The sequence below is a fragment of the Galeopterus variegatus genome, unplaced genomic scaffold (assembly GCF_000696425.1).
Source record: "Galeopterus variegatus unplaced genomic scaffold, G_variegatus-3.0.2 Scaffold4944, whole genome shotgun sequence".
Lineage (NCBI taxonomy): Eukaryota > Metazoa > Chordata > Mammalia > Dermoptera > Cynocephalidae > Galeopterus > Galeopterus variegatus.
This window is the reverse complement of record NW_007731055.1, coordinates 38,744-57,537: the sequence shown is the minus strand read 5'-3', so window position 1 is coordinate 57,537 and position 18,794 is coordinate 38,744. Positions and strand designations below refer to the sequence as shown.

The 18,794-nt window shown below is 50.1% G+C and overlaps 1 protein-coding gene across 1 annotated transcript in view; it reads left to right on the top strand.

The window, feature by feature from the left end:
• LOC103604067 (N-acetyllactosaminide alpha-1,3-galactosyltransferase) overlaps window positions 1-18,794 on the top strand; it is an 80,774-nt gene that overhangs the window by 25,038 nt on the left and 36,942 nt on the right. Inside the window, exon 2 of the mRNA XM_008588663.1 lies at window positions 9,908-10,023. The gene's annotated coding sequence lies outside the window, so the exon portion shown is untranslated. The remainder of the gene's footprint in view (window positions 1-9,907; window positions 10,024-18,794) is intronic.

The window sequence follows — 18,794 nt, the reverse complement described above, 5'->3', positions numbered from 1 at the left end:
TGAAGAGGACTTCACTGAACTCTTCTTTACTGAACAATTTTTATGTAGGGTGACCCTGTGATTTATCCTCCAGACCTGCATGCTTTTGAGAGTGAAATTTGGGACTAAAATAATTAGCCCACGAACTGATCCACAGCAGGTACAAACCAGAACTGTCCTGGGGAAAGCAGTTCACCTGGGCACTCTGATTTTACAGCGGTTTCCCTGAGTCCCACGTGCCATATCTATACAGTGGGGGTGGAAACGACCTCCAGCAGGATGGGTTGCTGTGAGGAGGTAAGGTGCCAAAAGCAAAAGTAGGAGGATGGTAAAAAAGCAAAACACGGCAAACAATAGGAGCTGGGGCCCCAGGTGGAAAGGAAGCCTGGCCTGGGCGCATGTCGCCAGATACCTCCGGCACCTGTGTTCACACGTGTTCCCGCACCAGTCTGGACTGGAAAGGTGCAGGAAGTGGGTCTGATTCATTTCTGTGCCTGCCCCACTCCTAGGCACAGTCCCAGGTACTGAGTAAATGCCCTCCCAGTGTTCACTGACCAAATAAATGCTGGAGGGCGAGGCTTTGCTGAAGTGTGCTCAGCAAGATGGCGTTTGGTTTGGAGGGGAGACAGTCAGGGACTCTGTCTCCCAGGAGCTGTTGTATTCAATGGCAAGGGCAATGCTAGCACAGACAGGTAGACCCTGCTGGCTCTGTCAACTTGTCCGTGTTTCTGAACCTCTGAGCCTTAGTTTCCTGTCTGGGAAATGGGGAGGGTGCCCACTGACTGCTGTAAGGTTTAAATGAGACCATGTATGTAGGCAAATGGTAGCCTTTATTATTATTAATAACATCCTGGGAGGCCAAGCTCAGCTCCACACTGAAAAGACATGCTTTATAATCAGAATAGTCCAGAGATGAAACAGGCTGTCTGGGGAGGTGGTGAGTTCCCCGTCAGCAAAAGGCTTCAAGCAGAGGGTTCTGGCACTGATGCTGTAAATTGGGGAGCACCTTTCGGAGGCAGGCTGGGCTAGTGGGACACTGGGAGAGTTGATGGATTACCACTGGCATAAAAGCCTGAGGGACTTGAACCCCTGCAGATGAGAGTGACTTATTTATTCCTCTCAGGTCACCTGAAAGACTGTGCTGTGGGCCCGCCAGAGGAGCAGCAGCATGGGGACAACAAGGCTGGGACCGGGAGTGGGCCCCTTGAGAGATGGTGTCTTCCTCTGGGAGGGAGAACAGGAAACAGACAGAGGCCAGCCCCCCAAATTTTACTTCTCCCCATGTGAGATGCCCCCTTTCTGTATCTGGGGCCTCCCAGTGTGGCTGAGGGAGGGAGACTTCTGCAGAACTCGACTCTCAGCAGTTCTGACGTAGCCAGATAAAGCCTGGGATTAGGCACACCTGCTGGCTCCTGCCTCCCCACCTGGAAGGCCCTTCCTCCCCCTGCAGGCTGTGGGTCTGCTCTCCTGACTCTGGTCTCTGCAGCTCTGCAAGCACCAACTGCTCCAATGCAGGGGGTCTTAGCCTGGACTCTGGCTGGGCATCAGGGGTGTGGTGAGCCCCCAGAGCTGGGGTGCACATGCAGAGCCAAAGACACTAGCCCCACATTTTCACCCAGCAGCGAGGGGTGGAATTAACCAGGCCCACACAGGGAGGTGCCGGGAGTTGGAGGCAGAGCTGGAAAACAGAAGTTGGGTTTCTGGTTCCCAGAGCCACCTGGGCCCTTCTCTGTGCGGCACAGGATTTACACCACACCTCTGCTTGCCTGGCATCCCTTATCGATTCTCAGATAACTACACAGCACCCTGTCACCTTCACACCGAGCTCAGGCAGCAGCCACGCTGCCCAGGCACACGTCCATGGCTTTCTTCTCTCTTGCAGAGGTAAGTGGGGCCAGAGGTGGTCAGATGAGAGCAGCCAGAGTGGGGGCAAGCTGGGGTGTCAGGCTGCACCCCATGAGCAGCTTACTGTGGTCTAACTTGCAGCCCTCACCTGATGTCACGGCAGCACCCTCTTGCAGAGGTAAGTGGGGCCAGAGGTGGTCAGATGAGAGCAGCCAGAGTGGGGGCAAGCCGGGGTGTCAGGCTGCACCCCATGAGCAGCTTACTGTGGTCTAACTTGCAGCCCTCACCTGATGTCACGGCAGCACCTGGCGTCTTCTCCTGGCACTCATGACACCTGTGTTCCTGGATGTCCTGCTGGGCCCCTCAGGTTTCAGGGTGGTGCCTGTTAAGGACGCCCCCCTTTGCCCTCTGTTCTTCTTTGCACACCTGAGACCCACCTGCTCCTGTTCACCTCAACTGCCCCTTTGCCTATGCACTAGCAACTCCCTGGTGGGGCTACCGAGGGGCTCTTTCTCTAGGCTCCCACAGCGGGGTGGTCTTCAGCAGGTTTCTTCAAACTCAACACATCTAGAACAGAACTCTCCAACTTCCCCCACCCCCAGCATCTTAAATTCTATTTCTTAGTCAACAGCAATACCATCTACCCACCTACTTTGACCGGAAACCTGGGAATCAACCCCGAGCAGAGCTTTGCAAACTTTAGCGGATGTCTGGCTCATCTAGAGCCTTCTTGTTCATACACAGATTCCTGGGCCCCACCCTGCACACTCTGATTCAGCAGGGCTGGGTGGTGCATGATGATCTGCAGTTTCACTGAGCTCCCAGTGATGCCGATACTGCTGGCCCACGGTCCACTCTTTGGGTAGTGCAGGACTCAATACATCCTACCTCTCTCCCTTCATCCCATGGCACGCTGTTTTCATTGCCATTATCATTGCTGTCTGCTTTAAAAATAGTGCTTATTGTACACTTAGGGGCCAAGTCCTGTAATAGGCAAGTTTTTTCGGGCTACAAATATTTATTGAGTGCCAGGTGCTTTCACATTGGTACAAAACATACAAAAGAATATATCTGTCCCAAAAGTTGACATTCTGGTAGAGGAAGAAAAAAAATTTTTAAGATAAATAAGTAAACTACAAAAAGAAAGTAATTTTGAATCAGAGAAGGTCTCACCAAGAAGGTGACTTTGAAGCAAAGTTTTAAAGAGAATTTCATGCCACCTAAGGCCACAAGATGCCCCTTCCTTTCTGTCAAACCACTGCTGCTTTCTTATCTTCTGGTTCCTTCCATCGGTTTAGGTCTTTACTTCTTTACTTGGACATTGGCCAGTAGCCTCCTGGCTGGAGAGTCTCCTCCCACCCATCCTCAGCCTGCAGCTGATGATCCTTCTAAAGAGGAGATCCTGTAATGCCCTTTGCCTAATATCATTCAAGGATTCCCCAGTACCTTCAGGCTGAAATGCAGATTGGCCATAAGATTCTTCAGGGCCGTCCGTCTTCTCCCACCTCCCCCCACCCCTCATACCCTCCACCTCTGCTGCTAGGGATTAGAACTTCTCAACTTCCTGTGCTGTGAACTTACTACCAACCCGCTCATCCCTTTCTCTTTCCCTTTTGCACAGAGGGGAAGGGCCTCGGTCTCTTCTGGGGGCATCCCTCCATCTGTGTCCAAAGCAGCCCCTTCTGTCTCATGGGATGCTCTTCAGCATCAGTTCTCTCCCTCCTCTGCATCTCCAGGCTCTTTCTCTCCTTGGCCCTGCCCCATCAATGTCTGCAGCACATTCTGGGAGGATTTCCTGCTTCTCCAGGGCCTCTCTAGCTGACACTCCCTCTCCAGCCCTTCCCAGACAAGCTTCTTGAAAGAGGTCCTTAGGCTGAGTGAGGTCACTTCCTAGCCTGACCTTCATTCCTCGTCCCATGGCGATCTGGCGTTTGACTGTGTGCTTCCATTGAGATCCCTGATGCCAGCTGTCCCGGGGCCCTCTCTGCTCTTGACACCCTACCCCACCCAGGGTGAGCTCATCCGCTTCCATCTGTGAGCTCCAGGCACCGTGAAAGCAGCGTCTGCACAGGGGCTGTGGGAACTCAGGGGGAGAATTTCTTCTGGCCAGGAAGTGGATCTCTGAGGAGGTGGCTTTTGGGCTTTGAAGGCTGCACACGCATCCGCCAGGTTTGCAGAGCAAGTGAGAACAGGCTTTTCACAGCACCAAGCCTTCATGGGTCCCCGCCAAGTCCTTGCCACCCCAAAAACAACAAATCAAAGAGCCACAAAGGATCCTGGGGATCTCAGGATTGTTTTGCTTCAACTTGGTTGGTGTCTACATGGGAGCTGTGAGGCCCGGACAGGGAAACTGACTTGCCTGAGGCCACATGGCTCATAGAACCATGTCACTGGATTTATAAAGCACTTTATTGGACTTTCTTTTTTCTAGTGTTATAATTAGTATTGGTTTATAATTTTTAAGATTTTCTTCACTGCAAACCAGCTCCGTGTGCAGGCTCTTTGGGCAGGAAAAGTGCTTCCCAGGCTAACTGGGTGGGAGGGAGACCCCGGTGGGATGGCCTGTTCTTGGTTAAGTTCATAGCTGTTGGGTTCTCACCCTGGCCTTTGCTGTGACTCAGGCAGGGAGGAAAGTTCTCTGTGTACCCTAGAAGACCTGAGCCCTGTCTCAGGAAGCTGGGTTTCCCTCTCCTTGCTTGGCTGGTTGCCTCTGTTCCCCCTTCTCTCTCCCTGTGGGTTCAGGGCTTCTCTTGGGAGGGTGCAGTGGGGCTCCTGAGTGGGTTGGCTGTTCTGTGGCATTCACAGAAAGCCAAAGCTGGCTGGTTGTTGATAAGGTGACCCCAAAGAACCAACCACCAGCACACAGGGCCTGAGTGGAGGAGGATTTATCAGTCCTGCAGGGTGAGGCTGCCTCCCCCTCCCCAGCTGGTTAGTTTTCCAGCCTGTCTTCAGGAAGACAACCTCCCTCACACAGGAAGTCCTCCCCTTGGGCTAACCACATTTCTTCATGCTGTAGGTTAGACTGTTTTGTTGAGACGTTGGAAGGTGTGAGGAGCTCCCATCCAAGGGGGTCCCAGGCACAGATGATCGCCTGCGCTTGGGCCCCAGACACAGCTGGGTGGAGGATTTCTCCAACCAAGGAATCTCTCCTCTCCTCCTGCTCCCCCTTGGTTCTTAGGTGAGAAACAGGCAGCTGGTTTCCCTTATCAATCTTGTCTAGAAGGCTGTCCTCATCCTTCTAGAAAGCCTCACCCCTCCACTGGGCTGTGAGAGTCCCAAGAAGCAATGTAGGCCAGCCCCCTTCCCAGAGCAGAACTACATCCTAAACAGGTAAGCTCAGCTTTCCTCAAGGTCACAGCCATGCCCTGTTTAGAGCCCACTCCTGTCTACAAAGCCCTGTTTGACTTTCACACAACCCCAGAAGGTAAATAGGGCAAAGATTACAGTCCCAAGTTAGACCAAAGGAAACTGGAGATCAGGTGGGAACCTCGTAAAGCTGTATGGTTTGAGACACCATCCCTGGAATAAGAGACAAGTGTGGGGTCTTTCCATGACTATCCCACCATAACATCATCTACCCTGGTAGTGGGGAAGCCAGAGTAAGCTGATGGTAATGGATGTGGCACAAGGTAGGGGCTGAATGTCATTAGAATGCAAACTATCAGAGCGGGGACTTCAGCAGCTTGAGACACTATGATGAGTCCTTTGCAGGGAGCATCTCCTTTAACTCTTGCAGTAATGGGTATCATGCATATAGCATTTACCATGTGCCAAGTGCTATTATCCCCATGTTACAGATGTAGAAACAGAGGCACAGAGAAGTTAAGTCAGTTGTCCAGGATTGTACAGCATAAGGGGCAGAGCCAGGACTCACACCCAGGCAGCCAGGCTCCAGTCTATGCTCATAACCACCAAGCTCTATAGCCTCTCAACCACCCTGGGAGGTGGGGTTACGATTATCCCCATTACACAGAGCAGGAAGCCAGCCAGATAGCTCTATCCCTTGCAAGCATCAGCAAGCATGTCTTTTGTGACTGCTCTAAACATATTTAGGATTAAACAAATAATGACAAACTACAACCTTGGTGTCTATAGTGTTCTTTGCCAAGAACACTTAATCCTCACACCCCCACGGAGGCAAGCAGAATGGAGATCTTGACCTTCATGGTTCCCATCAGGAAGTGATCTGGGACGTGAAGTCAGGGCTCCCCATATCTAGGCTGCAGCCACCTCTACCACAATGCTGAAGCCCTGTAATCCTTTGCCTCGGGATGTGGAAGACGGACAAGTGCTGAATGCTGGCAGCTATCTCATAGATTCATGGGCTGTTAGGGCTGGCATGAGGAGATTAACCAACCCAGGGCTGGGCACTGTGCCAAGCTCTTACCTGGGCAGCCTCTGGACACTTTGATTGGCAGGGCTCTGCTGCCCAAGGCTCTTTGCTATGGTTCCCTGCCTCTCAATTAAGAAATGATCATAAATGTGTGCTCCTTTGTTTTGAGAGTTCGGGGAAGAAAGTGTGTCAGGGAAGAAGGAAGGTCCTACTGGAATCCTGTAGAAGTTGAGTTGTCTGCCTTCCAGGCAGATGCTTTCTACCCAGCCCGGAGCTGTATTCTTCTGCTGATCTGTAGAGTGTTCCCCTCCAAGGTGGGAAGAGCAGCACTGGACCTGCCAGGGAAATGTCCCAGCTGGTGACTCTGCACGAGTCCCTGACACTCTCAAAGCCACTCTATGTTCATCTGTGAAAGTGGTGGAGAAGGGGCCGGCCCGGTGGCGCACTGCTACAGTGCGCCGCTTGGGAGTGCGGTGGCGCTCCTGCCGAGGGTATGGATCCCACATACGGACCGGCTGCTCACTGGCTGAGCGAGGTGCCGGCGCAACACTGAGGGTTGCGATCTGTTGCCAGTCATGAAAAAAAAAAAAGACAAAAAGGAAAAAAAAAAAGAAAGTGGTGGAGAAGGACACTTCCCTACCACTTCGTGGATGAGCGTGAGAATCCACTGGATAAAGGAGAGAGGCTGCTTTATAAACTGTCATGTGGAAGACCCACGTGACCCGTGAGCAGTGCCTGCTCATCGACAGCACCAGTTTATTATAACCTGGCTCTTTAGGCTCCAAACTGTTTTCTTTCTTTTCCCCATTAACCTTGGGTCCAGATTCCTGGATTGTTTAATGCAACCTATGGTCCCCGGTCCCCTTCTGAGGTGCTCAGTGGTGCCTGGGATCAGGAGGGGAGCCCAACAGAGGGAAAAGGCAGGGCCCATGCACAGTCCTGTGGCTCTCAATGAGCGGCAGGAAAACAAGAGTGCCCAAGAGCGCAGCTTCCAGAAAGAAGGTTCCTGTTATTTTTTGTTCTTCACATACATATGGAAAAGGCACATTGGTGATGCATTCTTGCAAAGCGGACACACAAAGTAACAGTACCCAACTCAAGAAACAGACCTGACCAGCCCCCCTGGAATGTCCCTGGGTCCCTTCCAGTCACTTCCACCCCTAGGGAAACCACCATCCTGACTTCTAACACCACAAGTTAGTTTTACTTATTTTTGAATTTTAAATAAATGGAATCATTCAGTGTGTATTCAATAAATTCAAGACCTGGGTCGTATAGGTGTCTTATAGGTGTTCTTCAGTGGTGTTAGACCTTTAGTGCCTACTATCAGAACACTGTCTCTGTGGTTTTTTCCTGCTCTGTGGTGAATTTGTAGCAACCACCACCACTGCAACACTGCACTGGAACTACTTTGCTGTCCTATAGTTAGTTTCCAGATTTCAGGGACACTTCCTGTGGGGACCCTAACTTGAACTCTGTGCCTGAGCTAAACTGCTGCATTGCTGTTCCTCAGACTTTTTGTGTGGACTGCATTTTAATCCTCGACCTTTTAGTCACTTCCTGGCCACATGGGTCTCCACAAATGCAACTGGGCTGTGTGGAAAATCTAGCCCGGACCAAGTCTTCCCTGCATATGGCGCCCCCTGTGGTTCTGTCACACCGACTGGCCTCCACCGTGTGGCTCCCATGTTGAATAGAAGGCAGATCAGCGGCCAGTGTACCCTCCATGCTCCGCTGGTGGATCAGTCCGCTATCTGGGCACTCCAAATGTGTTCTGAGGGGCAGGCCCTGCACAAGTCCCCTGTGAGGACGCACCAGCCTCTGGGTGACTCTTTCCTCTGGTCAACTGCAGCCTTTCCTTCTCGTGTGGGTGCAGGGGAAGCTTGTGAGTAGCTTTGCTGGCCTGGGGAGTGGGATGGTGCACTCCAAAGCGATGTGTGTGCGCATGTGTGTGCATTCGTGCATGCGTCTGTGCGTGCGTGCACGTATGTGTGCATGCGTGTGTATGCGTGTGTGCACGTGCGTGCGTGCGTGTGTGTGTGTGCGTGTGTGTGTTCCCCCCCACCCCCGTGGTCACGGCACCCTTCGTCCCTGCAGACTCCACGTAGCTTCATTCTGTGCGTGCGTGCACGTATGTGTGCATGCGTGTGTATGCGTGTGTGCACGTGCGTGCGTGTGTGTGTGTGCGTGTGTGTGTTCCCCCCCACCCCCGTGGTCACGGCACCCTTCGTCCCTGCAGACTCCACGTAGCTTCACGTGAGGGGCGCTGCTGTGGCTTTGCCGTGTCCTGGCAGCTGCTCCATGAGCTGTACTGCTCTGCTCTGGCCCAGGGAGTGGCTCATCTGGCATGAATTCTTCTGTGCCTGCTTCTTTTGCTCAATACTGTGTGCCTGAGGTTCATCCTTGTTGTGGCTCATTCATTCTCATTGCCATAGATTGAACCCCATTGTGGGACTGGGTGACAACTTATCTGTTCAGATGATGGGCCTTGGGGGAGTGTCCAGTTTGGGGTGTGCTACGAATGTTCTAGCACACATCTCTTGTGAACATATATGTACACTTTCTTTGGGGTACAGAGGTGGGAGCAGAATGCCAGAGTGTAACGTGTGTGTTTGTTCAGCTTGAGTGGATACCAGCAGGAAAGACGTAGCAAGTTTTTAGAAAGAACCTCCAGACCCTAAAGGCTGTGGGCAACTAGCTCATGCCCTCAGAGGAGGAAGCTATGAAATGTTTCCTTCTGGAGAACAGGAGAAAGAGGCTGGCTTAGGCATTGCTGAGCAACCCAGGGGCCAGGCCTTAGCTCCTTCTTGCCAGCTTTGGTCTCCTCTCTTTAGTCTGGGATTTCCAAATGCACTCCCTGGAGATGTCTCAGCCACTTGGGAAGGATGAGAGAGGGGGCCCTGAGACTCACTCCCCTGCTCCAGCCAAAGCACTCTGTGTGCACTGTTTGGTGTGGGGGTTCTGAGAATGACTTTCTTTGCTTCTAGAAAAAGTTTTAGCTACTTTGATGTTTGAAAATTCACTGCTCTAAGGTCTCTTCTAGCTGGAAGATTCTGTTTGGGAAGAAGGAGGTTGGGTGTGGGAAGGGTTAAGCATCACTCAGACAAAGAGCAGGGTTGGGCTGCCTTTTCAAAGTTCTTATAGGTCAGAAACAAAACAAAACAAAAAAAAAGTTCTTATGCCATGGTTTGCAGTGCGGGAGATCTCACAACATTCTATAAAAATGCAATGTTCAAGCAAAACAGAACTTCCAAACCCTACAGGATGCAGAGGAAGGGCTTAACTTTGAGGAAGATTTAGGTAGAATTTCTCCAAGAGTCTTAAGGACTCTCAGGAGCCCTTCATCCACCCTCAAATGTTTTTTTTTTTTTTTTCTTTTGTTTTTTTAACTTCTCCATTGGCTGTTCCAAGAATCAGTCACTTAAGGTTGTTTGGGTCCAGAATGTTTCCCATTTTTTTGCCCAGGAGTGGGTGACATGGGCAGCCTGACCCATGTGTCCCTTTCAAGGGTGGTGGCCTTCCCTCCTACACCAGGCCCAGTCTGGACTGTGGTTTTGCTTGGCGAGGGAGGCCGGGCCATTCATGGGCCCAATAAGGAACACTTCTGCCTTGGCATGTAGCTCCGAGTCAAAAGGCCTGATAAACAGTCCATTTCCTTGCAGCCCATTTTCCTTACAGGGCCTGCAAGGAACAAAGCGCCTGGATCTGTCCACCCCCTCTTCCTGAAACAGCTGTGTGTTCTTTTGACAGGAGTTGGAACCCAGTATCTTCCTCTCCTCTGAGCCCTGCCTCCTCCTGCAGGACAGAGCTCAATAGAACTTCGTTGTTTTGCCTTTTACTCCAGGGGAAAAGAAGCAGACGATGAGGTATGTGAAATGTTGAAATGATTTTCTTCTGCCATGCCAGGGTCACTGGGGAAGCCTCAAGTAGGATCCTTGCTCTCCCGCTCACCTCTCGCTGGTCCACTCAGTAATTTTGGAAGAAGACAGAGTCCTTCTCTCCCTGGCAGTGGATCTGGAAACAGGAGCTGGCAGGATGCTGGCTCCGGGACTTGGCTGAAAGTTCAGCTTTATTTTGCTCCCCTTGGCAGCATGTCACAGGGCTGCGGCTAGCCGTGGCTGAGGCCTCGAGTTTTCTTTGCAGGATTCAAGGTGACAGTGCAGAGGCGGGGTGAGCCTTGGGGCCAGGGGTGAAGTCATGGGTGGGTGCCGAGCCCTGAGAGAACAGTGCGACGTCTTCCATTTATTTGCTTTGGTTCTCTCAGAAAAAAAACCCTGCACAGGGATTTCTGGGCCAGGTAGCATGGAAAAGCTGGCTGGATCCAGGCTTTCGTTTTCTCTACAGGATTCATGAAAAGGCACTACAAGATGTACTGCAGAGAACAGGTTGTTCCCTTTGTGATGGCTGGAGCGACAGTTAGCCGTGTATTTAGTCTGAGACCTGTCTCTTCTTTTCCTGTGTCTGTGTTTACTCTGATGCTTATAATGAAAACCATAACTGGAAACAGCCTTCCATGCACTCTTTCCACCTACAAATGTTACCCTGTTTCTTCTGATGGGGAGTAGTTCCCTGTACCACCCACCCATTTAGAGAGGTTTTAGGATAAGAAGGCACTTTCTGTCCCTCACAATGCCAAGAGCTGGGCCAGGGAGGCAGAGGTCTGCCTGCATTTAAACTCTGGCACCACCACTTGTGGCTGTGCTCAGGGATCTCAGGCAAGCTGCTCCCCTCACTAAGGCTCAGTTTCCTCAGCTAAAAAGCCGAGCCAAGCCACAGCACTACCGTTGCGAGGAATAAGCAGGATGGTGTGAATGGGGGACACCCCACAACGGGCACAGGAGGCACCTGGAAATGGGGAACAGTTGAGCCAATGTCAACAGTTGGTTCAAGGAAAAGCCAGCTGGGTGTGGCTAGCTTTGGGTTGGTCGCTGTGTGGTAATCACAAGAGGCAAAATGAGAGGATGCACCAGGGAGATTAAGCCTTCATGTTTATTAGAGCAACCGAGTGATTAAGAGAGAGGGCACTGGAGGCTGACTCCCTGGATCTGAATCCTACTTTATGCTGTGTGACGCTGGGCAAGTTACTCAACCTTTCTGAGCCTGTTTGCATATCTAAAATGGGGATAATAATAGAGTGACTTCATGGGGTTATTATGAGGCTTAACTGAGGCTGCTGGCAAAGGGACTGCAGCTCAGGGCCTGGCCTGGCTTAGTAGGGGAGGATCCAGGCAATGCAGGGCTTGAAACTGATTCAATTTGAGGGACCCCCTCTTTAAGAAAAAAAATGCAGAGTTGCAAAAACAATATTAGGTATGGAAGTGAGTACTGTATTTAGAATATGAGAAGAGGGATTGCAACAAATAAAAACTGACAAATACTCCAAATATGACAAAATCCGGAAGACAATGTGTATTGCTAAGGTTCGGGCTCACAGGCCCCTCAAGCCCATTGTACAGACTGGGTCACAAACCCTTCACACGCAGGTCCACGAGCTAGGTAATAGGAAAAGATCCTGGGAGCCGTGGGTAAAAAAAAAAGCTTTGTTCAGAGCTAGGAGCAGCCACCCTAGTGGCCTCCAAGGGCATCCCAAGAAGTGCTGTGTATCAGAACCGTTAGTCCTTTATACTTAGGTCCATAGCCCAGGACACCTGGGTGCCCATACGCAATTACATTAGATAGTAACCAAGGAACACTTGGGCGCATGTGGATTTTTACAGCAAATGCTCAGCAATATTTTGAATATCGGAGGGGCCCTGACCATTTTCCTATATTTTCCCTACACAATGTAACAATCAAATCATGTAAAACTAATGCAAAAATGATTAGTATTCCTTAGCTGCCTGGTGCACCTGTTATATTTCAGCTGCATACTCTTTGCCCCTTTATCTGACAACAATTTTCTAGTATCATTTTCAATAGACAAAAGAAAGGTAAATTAGTTTCACCTCTAGCATCCATAATCAATGGTTGCTTTTTATCACAGAGAGTTTAGAAGAGTTTCAGCTTCGCAACTTGTTATTGGTGGTGCCACATCTGTAAATCTTTTAACAGTTTCTTGCTCAGGTGGCTCCAGCCAGATCATGGGAGAATTCAGCCCTTTGATTCTCGCTGGGCACAGTGGGGCAGCTGAGCCTGGGTACAATGGGGGAGAGGAAGGGAGATGAGGGAGCCGTGAGGCCTGGCTCACAGTGACCCCTGAGCAGGGAGCACAGCATTGTGCTCAGCTCCTTCTCCTTGGGGGGTCAAAGGGAGAAGGTCCTGGGTGCTCAACAAGGTCCACCTGGGGGATATTGTTACTGGGACCCAGGTGGGTGTGCAGGTAGAGGGGTCAGCCCCTTGGCTCTGCCTGCAGCCCCAGGACAGGACCAGAGCTAGAGTGTGATCCGCCCAGGCAGGGCAGTGCCCTCGGCCTCTGGGAAGCATTTTGGGCTTCCCCCCACCCCGACCCCTATGGTGTCTTGTCTTGCTCAGTCTTGCCCTCAAGTGGGGGCACATGCTACTGAGCGTCCTGACCCCTAAGCTTCCTCAGCTCCTGGTACGTTAGCCTCTGCCATCAGTGCGTGTTGGTTGGTAAATGCAATCATTTGATCACATGTCAGGGAATCCATGTGGGCCATTGTGACAGATGAGTTCCATGCGTTTACGTGATCCTCCCCTTGAAAAGTGATGTTTCCAGCCTTGCCATTGATTTCTTCTTATTTTCTGGGTCAATCAGGAAAGCCTGTTGGGGAAAGATAGGTCCATAGGACTTGTTTTACTGACACAGAGACTGAGGCCAGAGGAATCATGACTGTAGTTTAGAAAGCCACTTTGGGTTGGTGCTGGGGCTGACCTCAGGACTGCTGCAGGGCTGGGCCTCTGCCTCCTTCCCAGCCCAAAGTTAGTGCTGGGCAAGGGCACTGGGGACAAACCTGACAAGCAGCTGGGCAGTTAGGGCTGTGCCCGTTCCCAAGGGTGGAGTGGACTAGAGCGACTTTATCACAGCAGGCAGTGTAGGTTGTGGGATTACCTGGACTGTTCTGGGAGGTGCTGCTATTGAGGACCAAGATTCCTCTCTGTTGAACCTACAGTGCTGCTTTCAGGACCAAGCTCTGAGCCACGTGTTTCTGAATTTCTCCCATTAAAGAGCATCATTATTATAACTGCCATTTGTGGAGCATTTACTGACTGCCAGGCACAATGCTTCGTGGACATGGTCTACTTTTGTCCTTTCAAGAACCCTATGAGCAGGGTGTTTGAATCTCCATTTTGTTTATGTAAATAGAGGCTTGGAGTTAAACTGCCTGAGCTGTACATCTAGAGCTCTGCAGATTTGAGTCCTAGCGCTAGCCTGATCTTTACCTGGAATGCTGGGTCTAAGCACGTCGTTTATGCTGGAGAATAACGACCTTGTCCAAGGTCACTACCACCCAGTTAGTTCCTGCACCTTCCCCCATCCCTTTACCTGCTTTGTTTTCCTTTGCAACACTTGTCACTACCTGACGTCATATATCCTGTTGAGTCTCTTGACTCCCATTGGGATGGATCTGTATGGTGGTCTTCTTCACTGAAGTATCTCCAGTTCCAAAAACCATCTGGTGCATCCATTGTTGATAGATCCCTGACAGAGCAGGACTGGGGCTCCTCAGAACTCGCCTCACTCATTTGTTCAACTCCAGAATCACCCAGGTTGCACACACTGGGTACCAGGACCTGTGCTAGTCTGGGCCCATTGCAATAGCCCAGGGGCGATTAAGGCTCAAACAGAGCAGGGGCCATCACTCGGGGAGGAGAGATGGGTTCCAGGGGCAGGGTGAGGAGTTACCGGCAGGGAGGCAAGCTCTCCAGAGTCCCCTGTGCCGGTGTTTTCACCCTGCACGATTCCTGTTCTCGAGCCAATGGCTCTTCCAGGCTTCTGAGCGCCTGGATCTTCAACCAAGAGGGTCACCTTTTCCCCTGACATGAAATGGAGTAAACAGCATCCCCTGGAATTCCTTTCGGAGAGGAATTCTGTTTGGGAGGAATACCTTCACTTTGTGCAGTTGGGGTGGAACTGTGAGGTTCTCTGAGAGAGTGTGTGTTGTTCTGTGTCAGACAGGTTGGAGGTGGTTAGGAAAGAATTAATTTATGGGCCACATGGAAAAGTCTGTCTGACACTCCAGGGAAATAGAAGTGGAAAAAGAAGAGGGTGAGGGTGGGGAAATGACAGGCTTGTCAACGTGACCCTGCCTTGCGAAATACCTCTACATTTTTAGCACAATCTGTACACGTTCCAGGAGGGGTGCGGTGCAAGTAGCTTCATCTGGGATCCAGTGTGGGGGTTGAGCTCTGGGTGACTGAGTTCTGAGAGTGGCTTGGGCAGCCTATGTAGGGCTGTTGAATGGATTCAGAGAAATGACAAAGCATTAAGTCAGAGGGGCTGAGAGTGGCAGGAAGGTTCTGGACCCTTACAGGGTGTGTAAGTGGGGCTGGCTGAGTTTCCCCAGTCCTCTGAGTGGTGGGCCTAGGGGACGCTGGAGGTCCACTGTCCCACCTGAGGCAAGGTGTTAATACTTAGCATCTTCTAATGCCGTGCTCTACCCCTTAAATGGGGAATTTAGAAATAAACCCATATTTCTTACCTGGAAGGTGAGACAGTCAACCACCAATCTTCACAATTACACAGTGAAAATTCTGAAAAATGAACACATAAGAAAAGGACTTTTAGACCACATTGACTGCCAGATGCCTCATTTTTTGTCCAGAGAGAAAAATAAAAATGTTTTAAAAGACTCTGCCAACCCTTCCTTCTCTGCAAATTGGATTCCAGATTCCAGGAAGTATGTTTCTACCCATTTCTAGTGTTTTGCTAAAGGATGCAAAATTGGCTCATTTGGACACCTTTGAACTGTAAGTCTCAAACCAGAGTGACACTGGCCACAGTAAAAAGTAAGATTCGAGCCATCTGTGAAGTCCAGAAAAGAAATGGGCTTCTAGAGTTGCCTCTGATGCTAGTTTCTCAAAACAAACAAACAAACAAACAAAACATAAACACCTGCATATTTGGGGAGGGGAGGTGTGTCTGGCTTTGGCTGTCCCTGCTGTAAGCATCAGAGTTTTCACTTATCTTATTTAATGCGCCTTCCAATTGGGAGACAATTAGCATTTGATCCTCAGCAGGTGGAGTGAGTAAAGCCTGGTACACACACTGGCCATGCTGTTACCTCTGCAGCACACACAGGTGTTGTAGCAGTGCCTGGGGCTTGATCTCAGAAAATCAGTCACTTCCCACTTCCCAGGAGCTCTTAATCAGGCTTCGGCTGGGAGCAGATGGGCAGACCTTTAGAGTCCCTCACGTGCATCTATTTGCACTTCATTGTACAACATGTTCTTATTCCAAAACCTTCCGTCCTTTCCTTCAAATATGTTTTCAGTGCTTGCCAAGTGTCAGGCACTGTGCTCTCTCATTGGATCCTGCAAAGAGCCCATTTTATGGATGCCAGTAATAAGAACTAGCACTTTTTTGAGAATTTATACTATGCCAGGCACAGTGCTAAGTATTTTATAAACATTATCTCTTGTAATCATCGCTATTTTTATCCCCATTTTAAAGAGGAGGAAATCAATTTAATGTGATCCAGTAGAGGTCCACAATCCCTTATCTGGAAACCTGGAGCCAGATATGTTGGAATTCAGAATTTTTTGGATGTGGATTATGTATCATATGTTACATAGCATCCCTGGTGCAGCAGCACTGCAGAATAAAATACATCAAGGGCCGGCCCGGTGGCGCACTGCTACAGTGCGCCGCTTGGGAGCACGGTGGCGCTCCCGCCGAGGGTTTGGATCCCACATACAGACCGGTTCCCGCTCACTGGCTGAGCGAGGTGCGGGTGCAACACCGAGGATTGCGATCCCGTTGCCGGTCCCGGTTCGGTACGGGCGCGACACTGAGGGTTGTGATCCGTTGCCGGACACGAAAAAAAGACAAAAAAAAGAATAAAATACATCAATATTTTTGCAAAGGAATATTTAAACAGTCTCACTCAGTGGGATGAAGATTATAAATGGCCTTGTGACAGGGCATTGAGGCCAAGTGAATTTCAAAAAGGTGTTCGGTTTTCAGAGCTTTTTGGAGTTGTGGATGAGGGCCTGAGGGGTGGCCACTGTGAGCTACCCAGTTTCGTGCATCAAAGTTGGGACTTAAAACCCCACCTCACTCCACGGACCGTGTCTTACGAGGATTCACATGTGGGAGTGAAAACATCAGCACAAAGAGGTGGCCACAGCCTCCAATAGAGATCTGTCTGTTCCCAAATCTGGGACTTTTCTAGCACTCAGTGCTAGTGCTATTGACACAGACTTCCACTGTTTTTTTCAGCCGTGGGGCTGAGTTGCATGCAGCCAGCTGCACCTTTTCACTTTGCCATGGGCCCTGGGCTAAATGCCAGCTCACATGGTATTTAGAGGGAAGAAGCCCAAGACCAAGGCTTACATGGGGCCCAGCAGGCCCATCTTCTCGGGGTCTCTGGAATACCACCAATCATAGCTGTATCAAAAGGTAGAGACTGGGTTATGACATTGAGTTCAGCCCTGGCTTTTGTTTCCAGTGGAGCTCACTTCCTAATCAAGGAAGAATAGAGTGTCCTGTCTGAAAATTCCATTCTTTCTCTTCTTTAACTGGATTTAATAATAAAAGTGATGTAGCACATGAGATCTGAGTCTAGAATATCTAAGAACCCTCTTTGAAAAGAATTGGAAAATAACCTGCCCCCAGAAGGGACGAATTTCAGTGCCATTCTCGTTTTATTTCATTAATTTACCAAACACTTATTGAGGGCCTCTTCTGCTCTATGTGGGGCACTGGGGACTCAGGGTCGAATACCTCCTGCCCTCCGGAAGCTCACAGACTAACCGATGCAGGAGTCAGATGTCACCATGTGAGCCACCTCCAAAAGTGATGTGTATAGCAAAGTGAACAGAGTGATGGGAAAGCCCGAGGAGAAAAGGGGTCTCAGCTGGTGGTCACGGTAGGGGCGGATGTGGCCTCACAGAGGCAGTGACATTTGATGCATGGCTGGCCGTGTCTCCTTTTAGCTTCCAGATGTCCATGCTCTTGGTTTTCCTCCTACCTCCTGGGACTCTGCTTTTCATCTGCTCTTCCTTCCTACCCCTAAATGTTGGCATTTTCAGGCTTCAGGCCCAGGGCCACCTTCTTTCTTTTGTCTCTCTACACTCTTTTCTAGGTAATCTCATTCATTCCCTCAGCATGAAACACCTTCCAGATGCGGGCAGCTCCTCCAATCCATCCCGCATCTCTCTGCTGAACTCCAGACTTGAATGTCCACCTGCCTACTTGTCATCTCCTTTAGGAGTTTACAGACACCTCAGAATTAACATGTCCAAGTGCAACTTGCGATTCTTATACCCAAACCTGTTCTTCCTCCAATCTGTCCGACCCAGCTCAGGAAATGCTACAAGTGTCCACCCTCTCCCTCGCCCGCAATGTCTAAATCACCAGCCAAATCCTGTCAATTCACTCTCCAAAGTGTATTTTGAATTAATCTACCTTTCTCCATCTCTCTGCCTCCTTTTTGGCAGGGCCACCGTTCTGTGTTCTTTTATGTGATGGTCAGTCAGGTGTGGCTGCAAGAGGAGACACAGAAGAGGCTCAGGAGAAAGACCAAGTTCATTACACTCACAGGTCCTAGAGACAGCAGGCTTCAAGCTATTGGGGTGGTCCCTCGTTTTCTGTTACCTGGCTGTGGGTGTTTAAGGCTGAGGAGTGTTGTTGCCTCCCGGAACGTACAAGCCAGATAGAGAAGGAACAGCTCTGGATTGGTCAGTTTGCATATCGAAGGAACACTCCTGATATCTCTGCGCAAATTGGTGGCTTTTGAGTGTGATGGGGGTAAACTGGGTGGAACTGGGAAGTGGGGGAGGCCTAGACTATAAAGCACCAGGCTTATTTTCTCCTCTGAGCTGGGGACAGGTAGTCGGTATACCAAGGGCAGCAGAGCGAGGGAGGGAATAGAGTGACTGCCACAGCCACGTGCTGAGAGGTGGGGCTGTCTGAAGCCAGGAGGCAACTGGAGTCCTGGGAACCATTTACTGCGACTCCCTCAGTGTCCTACATCGTGGTGGATCAGGATCCTTTCCCTCCGAGCCCCCGTGTGGACTTAGCATCCTTTCCAGCACAGGCAGCCTCTTCAATGAACTGAATTGGCCTAATTTGCTATTATGGGCCTGTGTCCTTAGCTCTAGTCAAATATTTATAAATTTATCCTCTTGTCTCTGGATTTCTTTCTTTCTCTCTGTCTCTCTCTCTCTCTCTTTTTTTTTACCTTTTTTAAAAAATTGAAGCATAATTGATTTTACATATTTGTGGGGTACATAATTGAATATCAGTGACTGTGTACAACGTGTGATGATCAAATCAGGATAATTACATGTTCATCATTACAAAATATAATCATTCCTTGTGTCCATTAACCAATTTCTCCCTAACCCCTCTCCCCCTGCCCCTTTCCCACCTCTAGAACCATAACTCTGTTCTCTCCTTCTGAAAGTTCCATGTTTTATTGCAATTGGGTTTTTTTCCTTTCCTTTCCTTTCCTTTTCCTTCCTCTCTCTCTCTCTCTCTCTCTCTCTCTCTCTCTCTCTCTCTCTCTCTCTCTCT